The sequence below is a fragment of the Acinonyx jubatus genome, chromosome A1 (assembly GCF_027475565.1).
Source record: "Acinonyx jubatus isolate Ajub_Pintada_27869175 chromosome A1, VMU_Ajub_asm_v1.0, whole genome shotgun sequence".
NCBI lineage: Eukaryota > Metazoa > Chordata > Mammalia > Carnivora > Felidae > Acinonyx > Acinonyx jubatus.
In genome coordinates this window covers 204,675,337-204,687,999 of record NC_069380.1, presented here as the reverse complement: position 1 = coordinate 204,687,999, position 12,663 = coordinate 204,675,337, and the positions used below count along the sequence as shown (strand labels likewise).

The 12,663-nt window shown below is 38.4% G+C and overlaps 1 long non-coding RNA gene across 1 annotated transcript in view; it reads left to right on the top strand.

Annotated features, from left to right (window-relative positions):
- The first annotated feature begins 5,584 nt into the window (after window positions 1–5,584).
- Window positions 5,585–12,663, top strand: part of LOC128311319 (uncharacterized) — a 125,528-nt gene continuing 118,449 nt past the window's right edge. The window contains exon 1 of the long non-coding RNA XR_008289691.1: window positions 5,585–5,695. This is a non-coding gene — a long non-coding RNA (uncharacterized LOC128311319). The remainder of the gene's footprint in view (window positions 5,696–12,663) is intronic.

Genomic DNA, 12,663 nt, shown 5'->3' with positions numbered 1-12,663 from the left:
TAACCACATTGAGCTTTCTATTTTTAAGCCTTATTCAGCTTCTGATTCACATCTAAACACTGTGCCCAACCCCACAGTGACTCAAGTTCTAAAACAGATTCTATAATGGCTTTCAAAAATCCAAACATATTACACACACTTATTACTCCCTTTCCCTTTCTTGAAAAAATAACATTTCTCCACTTGTGTTCAAAGGGTTCCCTGCTCAAATACTACTGGGAAATAATGGCTTAAACCCAGCAAAACAAGTTTCTTGCTGCAGCATTTTCAGAGCCCTTAACCTAATAGTTCACACTGGATCTCCAAGTGTGTGTTTTTTGAAGGGTACTGGGGTATATTACATGCTCAGAAGACCAGCTTTTTCAAACACACTTGATAGGGGGACTCCTTTCTCCAAGATCATTTGTCCAAGCACTGTGAGAAATATCACTTTTAAGCCTCCCTGATTCTAAGGGGTGCCTGGGTGGTTCAGCTGACAGCACAAGTTTGCTTGGGATTTTCTCTCTTCCTCTCTCTCTCTGCCCCTCCCCCGCTCATGCTCTTGCACACCCATGCGTGCTGTCTCTCTCTCAAAATAAATAAACTTAAAAAAAAAAGAAAACCTCCCTAATTCCAGATGTGGAATAAAATGTCAATGGTTCACTGTTATTATTTTAAAATGAACTGTTTTATTTTTCTCTGGAAGTCAACTGACTCCTGAAAATACATGTGTCCAATTCAACTTCAAGTGGTTCAAATGATTATTGAACATCTGTTATCTGACTCTCTAGTGCTGGCCGCTCTCTTGACCAAGAAAACTGCGGCAACATCTCTGCTCCTATGGGGTGGAGAAGAGAAGATAGTTGGGACCTAGTCCTTATTATGTGGCAGGTCTACCGCAAATGCCAATGCAAAGTGCCTCTAAAAGTGGAATGATTATTCCTGAAGATAAGACAAGGGATATTCAGGGTCACACAGTGAACTATGAGAGATCTGGAAATCCAATCAGGGCCCTTCGCTTCCAAAACCTGTTTCCCTTTCCCTGGCCCTACTTACATACACTCTTTTGGAGAAACTCATTAAAAATAATGTGAATATTGTATAAATAAATAACTGAAGTCCTATGGAAACCCTCAGAACTACACTGGGTTTTCACCCAGAACCCATCTTGGAGAGTATGTTTCTAGAGAAATGTGTAGCTGACAAATCCTCTGCCTCCACCACTCGGTCTTAAGTCAATTGTGAAATTTCCGTTAATACAGAAGTAGAACTACTTCTCAGCAGAAATGTATAACTTGTGTTTGTGGTTTATATTGGTGACAGATGTGATTTCCTGCATAAAATCTTAGAACCGGAAGGAAGTGAAGAGATTGTCATAAGGTCCCACTCATGCACAACTAGGGTAGTTGAAGCCTGAACAGAGTTAATGATTTGTCCAGAATCATGTCAGAAATAATAATACAAGTAAATATCAATGATGATGCCAAAAGAGTAACTCTTGTATATTGAGACTCTACCAGATGATGTGGCCTTTGTAATATACTCGTTGTGTACTATATATTGTCTCTATTTTCAGATAGCATGTCTGAGGCTCACATACATTAAGCAACTCACACAAAGTCACACAGTTCACAGGTAGCATCCTGGGTTCATATAGTTTGACTCCAGGGTTTATGTCTTTTCCACTGTGCTATTCCTTGTCTCAATACTGTGGATCATCAAGATAAGCAAAAAAGAAGTGATTTGGTCTAATTTTCTTCAAACCTAAATCAGATAGAAAATTGAGGAGCCCAAGAAAACCTTGAAATCACATCATTTACATCAGGTATGACTGAAGAACAATGGGCTTGAATTAAAAAAAATATATATGTCAAATGTCATTGTTCCAAAGCGAGGGGTATTCCCTTCACATACTCATTGTAAGAGGGTGGATTTATTTTAGTGGTGGCCACAGCTTGAAACCTTCTGGAATTCCTTTTTATGTGACTAATTTTGTGTCCTGCAGCATGTTTTGTTTTGTTTTTTATTTGTAAAACTTTTACATAAATATTTTTACTATTGAAGTGTAGTTGATATACACTGTTATAGTAATTTAAGGTGCATAACATAGTGATCAAGCAATTCTATACACTACACAAAGCTCACCATAATAAATATAGTTATCACCTATCACCATACAACATTTTTATAATATTATTCACTGTATTCCCTATGCTGTACTTTTGCAGTATGTTTTTTTAATAACATCATTACTCGTAAAATATTTTTCTTCGAGAGTAGACTTAGTTTTTCCCATTGTTTGGAATCTAATTTGGTGAATAAGTCAGGATCAGGCTGTATGATAATGGTCAACATCATGTAATGAGACCAGTTTCCTTGAGTGACTTTCTATGGGGACTCAGAAGCTCTTACTTAGAGTTAAGCTTGGTCCTTTGGATTAAAAGTGGTGTCAGTGAAATCTAAGACTTGTTCACATCTGTATGGAATTTGATAGAGCTTCTACACCCAACCAGTATGTGCTGTATAAAGATAAAGTAATTCAAAATGGCTACATATAAATATAAAACTTCTTTATTATTCTTTATTTCAAATGACTGTGGGATCATGATGATAAATGTAAACATTGATTTTTTTTTTTCATGGTACATCGAGTTCTTTATTTTGAAGTCTTACCTATAATTTTATTAAAGGCCCAGCTATGTCCCATTTGGTTCAAGACAATGCCTTACCAAAAGAGTCTCTGAACCATTATAGTATTTGCTATCTTCTCCAATTTCTTAGAATCTAATCAAGCACTTTACTGTATATTTATTTTACCTTTCATGATGTCTGTCTTATTTTCTCTTAAAGACCGTAGTATTTTTAAGAAAATAAGAAAACAATTTTTAAAGTTCCTCTGTATTCCTTTTATGTTTTGTTTTGTTTTGTGTGGCCCTGTGGTGGCTGCATTATAAAATGAGTGCTTTTAAGATGCAATTCTTCCCTCAATTGCTTCCTCATTTTTGTATATCTGCTCTCTATGACTATGAACTGAGTTCCTAGAAAATTGTCAATATTCAGTATCTTCTTCCCTTTGATGTTACTCACTCTAATCTTTATTTTTCCTGAAAAGTTCCATTTACCAACACTTTTTCTCTATGTATTCAAGTACAAAGTTGAGCTGTTTTCAAGTGTTTTAGGTCAGTGTAGGCAATCTTCATCACTAATGTAGGGCCAATCTCCTAAAGAAAGTTTGGATATTCCAAACTAGAAAAGTTTTCTGGGATAAATAATTTCTATTCTACAGGGCTACGAGACAATTCTTTCTTGAGTTTATGGACTAAGAGTTGTCTGCCACCAACATCTGTTGTTGCTGTTTGATAAGACTTAGGTCAAGTCAAAGTTCTTTATTGAAGTGTGTTTATACAACACCTACTCTGCCCAACTCATGCAGATTTTCTACTTTCAACAGTGATAGGTTGGCTCATAGCTGTCATTCCATTCTGAGACAGCCTCAGAACAAAATGAAGCAGTATAGGTCAGCACCCAAATTATGGAGTTTAAAATCTATCTTCTCCAGGCAGAGGAAGTCAGTGGTGGGTGAGAAGCAGACTTCTCTGACAGTGGATAAGCCTCTTCACTGAAAAGGAAATGTTCTTGGTCTCAGAGGACTGGTGATACATGCAGAGGGTGCCTTTCTACTTTTTCCGTCATAGAGGAAGAGTGCTACAAAACCACAAAGGGTAAAATATTGCTGGCCAATGGAAATAGACACATTTGGAAATCAGGAAGTTGACCTGCTCCAGAAGTGGTATCAGTGATTGGCACCCCAGCATTGGAGGTCCCTTGGGAGAGGAGGGTAGTCTTTAATGCTTACTAATGAGAATCTTCAGAAGAGTTAGTTCATGGGGCTAGAGTAGAAAAGTGGGGTGATACACTATGGTAGGGTTCTAGAATTCCATCTGTAATGGAGCTCAGTTTTTAAAAACTTGATAATTTTATATTCTTCCAGGTTCACGATAATACATGGCCTGAGCATTTGCAGGGCATATCCGGTAAGGAATTCCAAAACCCTAACAGTTTGATCAAAGCAGTTTCATTATCTTGTGAATTTGACAGAGAAAAGCCATACAGAAAACAAACTTGGATTGTTTTGCATCAAGCAAAATCAAGGTAATATTCTCAGTAAGAAGGAAAACAATCTGAACTAACTGGTATGACCCAGTAGATGACTCATTTTAACAAGCCAAAACATGACACCAGAGCTGTTCCTAGGAGTCTGGATGGTCAAATGAAGTGATTTCCCGTAAAGTACTCTTACAATACAGATTTCTGCTCTTTATCACCCCATCACTACCAACAACAATCCCATCCTTCACCTACTCCCATCCCTAGAGATTCTGATTCAGTCCCTCAGTGCTTAGGAATCTCGTTTCCAACAAATATTTAAACACTCATGTTTGGGAACCTCTGGGCAAGGAAACCAACAAATTAGGATAATTTCTGCCATTGGTTTTCCATTCTGACTGCATATTGAATCACTTGGGGAGCTTTAAAAAATACCAGTGTTTGGGGTGGGGAGTTCCTCTCCCAGAGATGCTGACTGTTGACTTTCCTTAGGGTATTGCTTGGCTGCAGTAGCAGCAGGAGTGGGAGAGTCTGACACACAAGCTCTATTGCTCTAAATGTTTGAATTTCTTTTGCAAATGTCCTATATATATTTTTTTCAAAGAGCGCACCTGCCAAAAGATAGAGACAGTGAATAGAACTCTTAGAATACATGGAAGATCTTCTAAACCCAAAAGGCAATCCAAGAGTAAGAAGACTGAGCAAAGATTCTCAGTTGTCCTAAGAGAAAAGTCAATAGAAAACTTCTGGAAGTTGCAGCACAATTTTTGTCTGAAGTTATTCTGTCATTCCCCGACAGGCTCTGCTTTTTGACTTATTTGACTGAAATCTACTATGTTACCCTGCAGACTATCCAGACACCATAATTCCAATTAAATGTGTATTTAAATTTAATTTGCAATTTTATTCTGCAATTAAAGCATTTGCATCTTCTGTATTATATCTGAGTCCTTGAGATCTTGACTTCTGCCAACATCATGACGGCCCAGTCCCTCATCATTCTATTTAACTCATCAGAGTACATGTTGATAGCTTGAAGAGTGTGAACCCTGCCTATACCTTTAGCCAATGGATCAAGACCCAACATATTAAAATGGACATCCTATACTGTCCCTAGATGGTTATGCCATTCTCTGCATATGCCTTCTATTTGTCTTGTCTGGACGCAAGTAATGATGGGAACTTGAAAATGATAAATAGTTTGGTTAGCCTTTTTAGTAAGAGTTCTAGGACATAGCTATTTTAGAGTACAAGAGGAATTTCTTGTTGTCAGAAGCTTGCAGAACGCATGTTGTGAATGAAGTAGTTAGAATAGATTTCTTTTGACAAACAAAACTGTTGCAAGTGTTTTAGGAAAGGGAGGGTATGGGAAGGGAAGGCGATATTCTACCATCCCAAAAATAGCTGGGTTATTACTACAGGAAAAAGATAAGACGAAGGCAGATTAGTCACATTTCCTTATTTGTTATTGTACCAAAATTATCCTGTGAATTGCAAAGTCATTTTGCATTGCTATTGAGACTTCTTAAATGCATCACATTACTGAGACTGGAGTAGAAGAAAAAAATCACTTGAATCAAAGCACAAGTCTTCACAACATGAGATAACAGTGAGTGAGTAGGGTTATTAATTCATATTTGCTTTGCTTTTCTCTCTCTCTCTTTTTTTTTTTTTTTTCATTTGGCAACAAGTCCAGCACTGTTCCTTTAAGCTACCTGGTTCCCTCCAGGGGTGCATAGCTGGTAATAAAACCGAGTCTTGGCCATATTAGCTTGCTTCAACCTTCTTTGCAAGTTGTATGCAGATTTGCTTCAGATCTTCTTAGTCTGCAATTATGATTCTCACTTACTAATATACTCTTTCAGCATATGTTTATTAATTATTACCTCCTGCCATGCACCACTCTCTGATTTATCACCTTGGCTTATGTCACCTCATGTCCTAGGAGAGAGTCATATACAATAGTGAGGTCTCCAGCTTCCATTTTGCTTCTCTGTTTGCCTCTAATAATAAAAAAATAACAACAGAAGCTTTTTGGTGTTTATCTTGTGCAATGCAGTGTTCCAAGTGCTTTATATATATTTTTTTATCCTGAGAATCACATGAAGAAGGCTTCATTTTTATCTTCATTTTGTAGAAAAGAAAACTGAGGTATAGTTTAGACTTTAAATAATTAAATAATTTCTCTGAGGACAGCACAGCTACTAAGTGGTAGAACTTGGTTTTGAACATGGGCCATCTGGCACCAGAGGCTGTGTTTGTAATCACTATGGAATTTCTTGATGTGTCTTCAAACCCACCATTAGTGGGCAAATCTCTGACCTTTGCTTTGGCTTAGCCCTCCATGATAATGCTTCTACCTGGTTTATTTCACTCTCAAATAGAACTCCTTAGAAAGGATGCTTGAAAGTGAAGACCTGTCCACTGACTACTTTTAGCCAGAGTTATAAAGACAATTCCTTTTGATAAAGTAAATTGCTGTCTAAGGTGGTGTTTTTAAAATAGTGTTAGAACATCTGCCTTTCCCCAAATGAAGGCTATATTTTCTTTATTATAAAGATATCATATGTTCTCCTCCTAGTTAATTCGAAGATTATTTGTTTCTCTAGTGTCAAGTGTTTTATAAATATGAGGTCTTTCTGTGTACTTGATTTTTCTTGGCTAATGTTTGGCATAATCATTTACACATTAAAAGAGGTAACAGTTTTAAGTCAAGGTCAAAGCCTTTGGTACACAGTACAGTTAGTTCCATTTGTGGCAGAAGTCATGTTGTTCATTTCATAATCCAAAGATGGCACATAATCCAGTATCAAGTGACACATGAACCATTTGTCATTGCCACTTTTCTTTCCTGACACCCTGATTTTTCAGGGACTTTCTCTTAGATTCACAAGATTCCTCATCTTCCACTCATGAAATTCTACTGATTCATTCTCTGTTCCCTATCTTTTGACTTGAGAGATCTATTGGGATGTAAATGAATGATTAAAAGGTTCTAAGAAGAAAAATACACCAAACAGAAAGTCTTTTCCAACATCTTAAAGCAACAAACCATTTCACAATATCCAGAAAATGGTCACATAAACCATCTATAAGGAGAAAGAAAATGAAGACTTTAGACTTAATGAAGGTAACAACGATTGCTGTTGTGATGTTTGTTTTGGTAGAGAACATTTTTGAAGACCATAAGGATTTCCTGAGACCTTGTTGGGAAATAGTAGGATGGGAGGAGGTAGAATCCTTAAAATACCACCTCCATATGCTCCTATTACACATATCCAGTTACCAGGGGAATCGTATACACACACACACACACACACACACACACACACACACACTATACCTCACCACATATGTATGCCTCAACTGTCTTCTCCTGTCTCTTCAGCAAGGTCTACCACCTCCTTCCCTTTCCAAAATAAGCGAAGGAATAGGCATTTAATTTCAAATGACAGACTTATGAAAGACATCTCTCGATGTGCTAATTTGACAGAATGCTTCCACTTGGAAATAAGTGATGGTCCAGATGGTCCAGGAAGGAAGTCAGGAGGTGACACTGTGGTCCCAGCCTCAGTTCATTGATCTCTGAAGACAGATAAGTTGAATAATTCAAAACAAAAAAAATCACTGAGCTCTCCAGTGTGTATCTTTCATTGATCCAATTAACTGGACAAATGCCAAATGCCCATTTTATATTATGCTGTGAATGCCTTTTTTGTTGGTATCATTGTGAAAGTACTTTGTGGCTCCTGAGGGAAAGGCACTCTGTGGTGCTATCAGCAGTTTTTCTCCTTCTGACTTGTTATGATAATAACTTTTGTTTTTATAGTCAACACTCTGAAATTCAGGATAACATGAAACACTCTAAACTTATGACTCAATTTTTCTAGAACCATTGATTTAAAATAGTTCATCTTGCCATCCCTATAAAACACTGTCGTAGAAAAGTGAAGCTGTACACATGCCATCTTTGGATTTGGATGGACTAAAATTTGAATCACAGCTCTGCTGGCCACTAGGCTGATGGAGAAGACGCTTGTTTGACACTTTGAGGCCTCAATTTTTTTTTTAAATGCGTTCCTTCTTCTTAGTTAGGGTTTAAATGATGATAAAAAATAAGATTATGCATGCAAAGCTTTAACTTAGTGGTGCCTATCTAGAAAAGACATAAAATTAGCCATGGTGATTAATTATTAATTTAAATTTTTTTGTATTATACCACTTATTCTAGACTGCTTTTCATATTCAGAAACTTCCTCCAAATTATTTTTGAAATCCAATGTATTTTCTTTGTGAAACACAATAACTCCATCTAAAGAGAATGGAGAATATATTAAACAGATATCTCCATGTGTGTTTTAGGTTAATATTTTGAACTTCTTTCTCAGTCACAAAGAAATGAATAAATAACAGAAAGGACTTATTTGAAATTCACTTTTATTCTTTCTTCGGCTATTGGTGTTTTATGAAATTGCTAAGGGAAATAGTGTAGGGAAAGAAAAGGAGAGGCGCATAACATAAACAACAAATTGCCTAATTGTTTCCCGAATCTTTAGATAGGACAGAACATTTCTTCCAAAGTGTTAAAATAGATACCTATTTGTTCTAATTGCAATCTTGTGACCTGGTGAAAGGGAAGAATGATTAGCCAATATCACAGGGCGGGGAGGGGGAGGACTGAATGTGGTAGTATGGGGAGGACATTCCCAGAAAATCTTGGCCCAATTGTTCATTGCTTACTAATGCTGCTTCCTCCAATCACTGAATCACACAGTCTATCAGCTGAGTCATTAATTTATTTCTATTGAGCAAATATCTATTTGAGTATCTGCTATGTGATAGGCACTGTTCTAGATGTTGGAAATAAATGAGCAAAAGAGAACAAAATCCCTGCCCACGTGGAGTGGCAAAATTAATAATTAAACTATATATGATGCTATATGGTGATACATACTACAGAGCAAATTAAATCAGGAAAAGAGGATGGGAGTAAGGTTAGAATTTTAATGAGTGGGGATTAGCAAGGTGCACACTGAAAAGGTGACATCTGAGTCAAGACTTGGAGGAGGCAAGGGAAAGAGCCATGTGGGCATCTGGGGGATGTGCACTCCAGGTAGAAGGAACAGCATGTGTGGGATACATGCAAATTGAGAAACAAGGAGGCCTGGGGTGAGTGGACAAAGGAGGAAGCAATGGAGGCAGGGAAGGAGGGGTGTCAGAAAGTGTAGGGTCTTGCAGGCCATTCTGATGACTTTGGCTTTCGCTGGGACTAAGTTGTAAGTGTTCATAGAGGTTTCCATACAGAGGAATGGCACGATCCAACTTCAGTTTTATTGGGGTCACTCTGTGCTGTGTGGAGAATAGACAAGGATCAAGGATTGAAACAGGAAGCCAGCTGGGAAGCTATTGGAATGGTTGGTGCAGGCTCCAGCGGAGGAGGTGGTAAGAAGTGGTCGTTGCTGAAGCAAGCGCCAAGAATTGGCTGAACATAACTGGATGAGGTTTGTGAGAGAAAGAAAATTGAGAACAACTCTGGGCTTTTTGGCCTGAGAAACTGGGAGGGTTAAGTGGACAGCATCATGTGGTTATCTGAAAAATGCAATGCTTGGTTCCAGAAATAAAGCTGCAAATTCAATCAATAGTAAAATCATCTCATGTGCACTGTACTCACTTGGAAAGTGCAAATTTAATTTGAGCAGAGGCTGAGATGACACCTACCATTGCTTTGTCTGGAGACAATAGATGGTCTAAAAAAATAAATCATATAAACAAGACTATGGAAAAGGATCTTTGGGTAGAAGGATGTATCAAAACTTACTAAACGGATTTTTAAACAAACATATTCTCCTGGCTCCATTGAGACTTTAAGCAGAATTAATGGGCAGGGTGGGTCCCAGGTTCGGGTATTTAAAAAATCTCCCTAGATTGATTCCAATGCACAGTTTCTCAACGCCAGGCCTGAACTTTCTCATTGCCAGCCCCTTCCACCAGGTGTGATGAGAACTGCTGTATTTTGTGAAGATAGCTGATGTTTTAGGTGCATGTAAAAGCAATTTGGAAATGGTTTGTATATTATAAACCAAGGACTGGTTACATTTTCGCATTCCTCAGAGTGGGTTCTTGCAGGATCTCTATCAGCATATTGGAATTAACATGCTCCAAGAAGTTTTGAAGTCATCTAGACCCATAAACAGACTTACTAGAGTGTGCTGAGGCTGACAGACTGACCAGTGTTTACTGGAGCTCCGTGAAGAAACATTCTGAGCCTGTTTCTTTGCTTAACAGAAAGTTTACAGGTTAGCAAAATTGGCCCTGGAGGCAGGAGAGAAAGTGACTTTGCACATACCATGTACCTGCCATCTCGTTCTGGTCCCAACCTCTCATCTCAGGGCACTTAGCCCAAGGCCCAAAGACAGCCAGTGCTCCCAGTGCTGCTTCCAGAATACTCCACCCAGTAGGTCATCTGTAATACCCTAGAGAATAAATGTCACCATACAGACAAGCACACATACTTCTGTATAGGATAAAAACTTGAACACTGGAACTCCATAGCTCACAATCTCGACTTTTTACTAACCTGGACAGATCTGAATTACCGAGATTTTACTGTATTATGAAGGGCGATTTCCTCAAAGTTAAAAAAAGCCTTTTTGTTGTGTTTGTTGTTCTCTTTCATTTTGTTTTGTTTTTAAAAAATTTTATGATTTGGTATGAAGTGGAAACAATGAAAGAACCGTGTTTTATAGACTACAGTGGATTTATAGCTAACACTATGATCTACAAAAACTGGCATAAAGAATTTTTTCCTTCTGTCTCCAGGGCCATGGAATGTAAAGGAAATGGCTGAACAGCAGCTGCAAACAATTACTAAGCATTTTCAATGGTCTTGTGAAATGCCATGAATTTAGAGCATCACTTCAGAAGCCAGGATTTGCACCCTTCTGAAGAAGTGCATCACCATTGGCCAAATCCATATTATGCCCCTCCTTGGCAAGGTTTATGGATCAGACTTAAAAAAAATTTTTTTTGATGTTTATTTATTGGGGGGGGGAGGGGCAGAGAGAGAGGGAGACACAGAATCCAAAGTAGGCTCCAAGTTCTGAGCTGTCAGCACAGAGCCAGATGTGGGGCCCGAACTCACGAACCCCGAGATCGTGACATCAGCCAAAGTCAGACCCTTAACTGACTGAGCCATGCAGGTCCCCGTAAGATTAGACTTTTATTGACGTTCTGTCTTCTGACACCCTGACATAGTTTCTCTAGCTTTTTCTTCTTGACCTTTCGATCCTTGCTTTGCTTTCATTCTACCTTCTAGAATGTATTTCTTATGATTCCTTTAGTTTTAGCACATCACAATTCATCAGTGCAGAAACTAGCTGGTAGAGAACAACTCCTTTCTGCACATGCAAGAAGAAATTTTCCTTTCGTCCTGTCCAACACAAATGAGCTAATCATGCAATGCTGCCTGTATGAACTTTCCTATTACTGCCCTGGGGATTTCTTTCTGAGTTTTAGTGGACTATAAGAGAGACTTTTCTGAAGAAATTTAACTCCTTAGACTAACATGTGCAATCCTTCACATAAAATGTAACTCAAGTGTGCATAGTAAGCTATGGTTGCCATCACCAACTTCAACTTGTGTTTAGAGAGAAAATGCTCTGTCGGAGATTGGTAGGAGTGAGAAACGTCAGTGATGTAACCCAAGATTGGAGGGGAAGATTGGATGGGCCGGTGGCATTCCAGGCTTGTTTGTAACCATCACACCAGGCTCTTGATTACACAGTGGCTCCAAATCACATCATGGAGGGTCAGCAATAATTATGGACTCACTGAGTCTTTTGTTAACGATTTACCTTTCTGTCACTGCCATAGTGAAAGAATAACTTTGCACTGTAATGATTCAACCAAGCTAGGTCAGGATCTGGATGAACGGAAAACTGGCAGAAGCATTAGCAAAGACACTTTGGTCTTTCTTCTTCCATATTTTAAAGGAGTAAATAATTGGATGAAATAGAAACAGACACTCAGGTATGCTATGTGTAGGAAACAGGTCAGATAAGGAATGGCTTTGTTGGTTCCTAGAAGAAAGGGGCTGACTCTGTGTGTTCTAGTCTATCTGGCAGGGTATAGTAACAGATTCCCCCTCTGAATTTACAAAATGCAGAGTGGGAAAAGGAACAGAGCTGACCTCAGCCCCACCTCTCTTCCCCAACATCTTGCCTACTTGGCATGGATGCTCTCATCCAACTTCAGGAGCAGGTGGAAGCTTGGAAGCCTTGTCACTTCAGTGCCAGGTGGTTCCGGATCTCAGGGTGAATTTCATGTTTAGGAGATGATCCTTGTGCATTTCCTTCTCTTTGTGAGTCCAAAGCAAAATAAAATTTGCAGATAGTCTGTCCTCAAGTATGGAAAATATTCACGAGAATGAGAATGTCACATATCAAGCTTGAGCAAAAGGGCCAAAGTTGAAGTTTGGGATGCAACCGAGAAAATGAAATAACAGTATCTGAAGGAGATAATGAAAAACATGTAGGTATAAGTCTAGGGTTAGGATTAGAAAAAAAGTACCCTTATAAC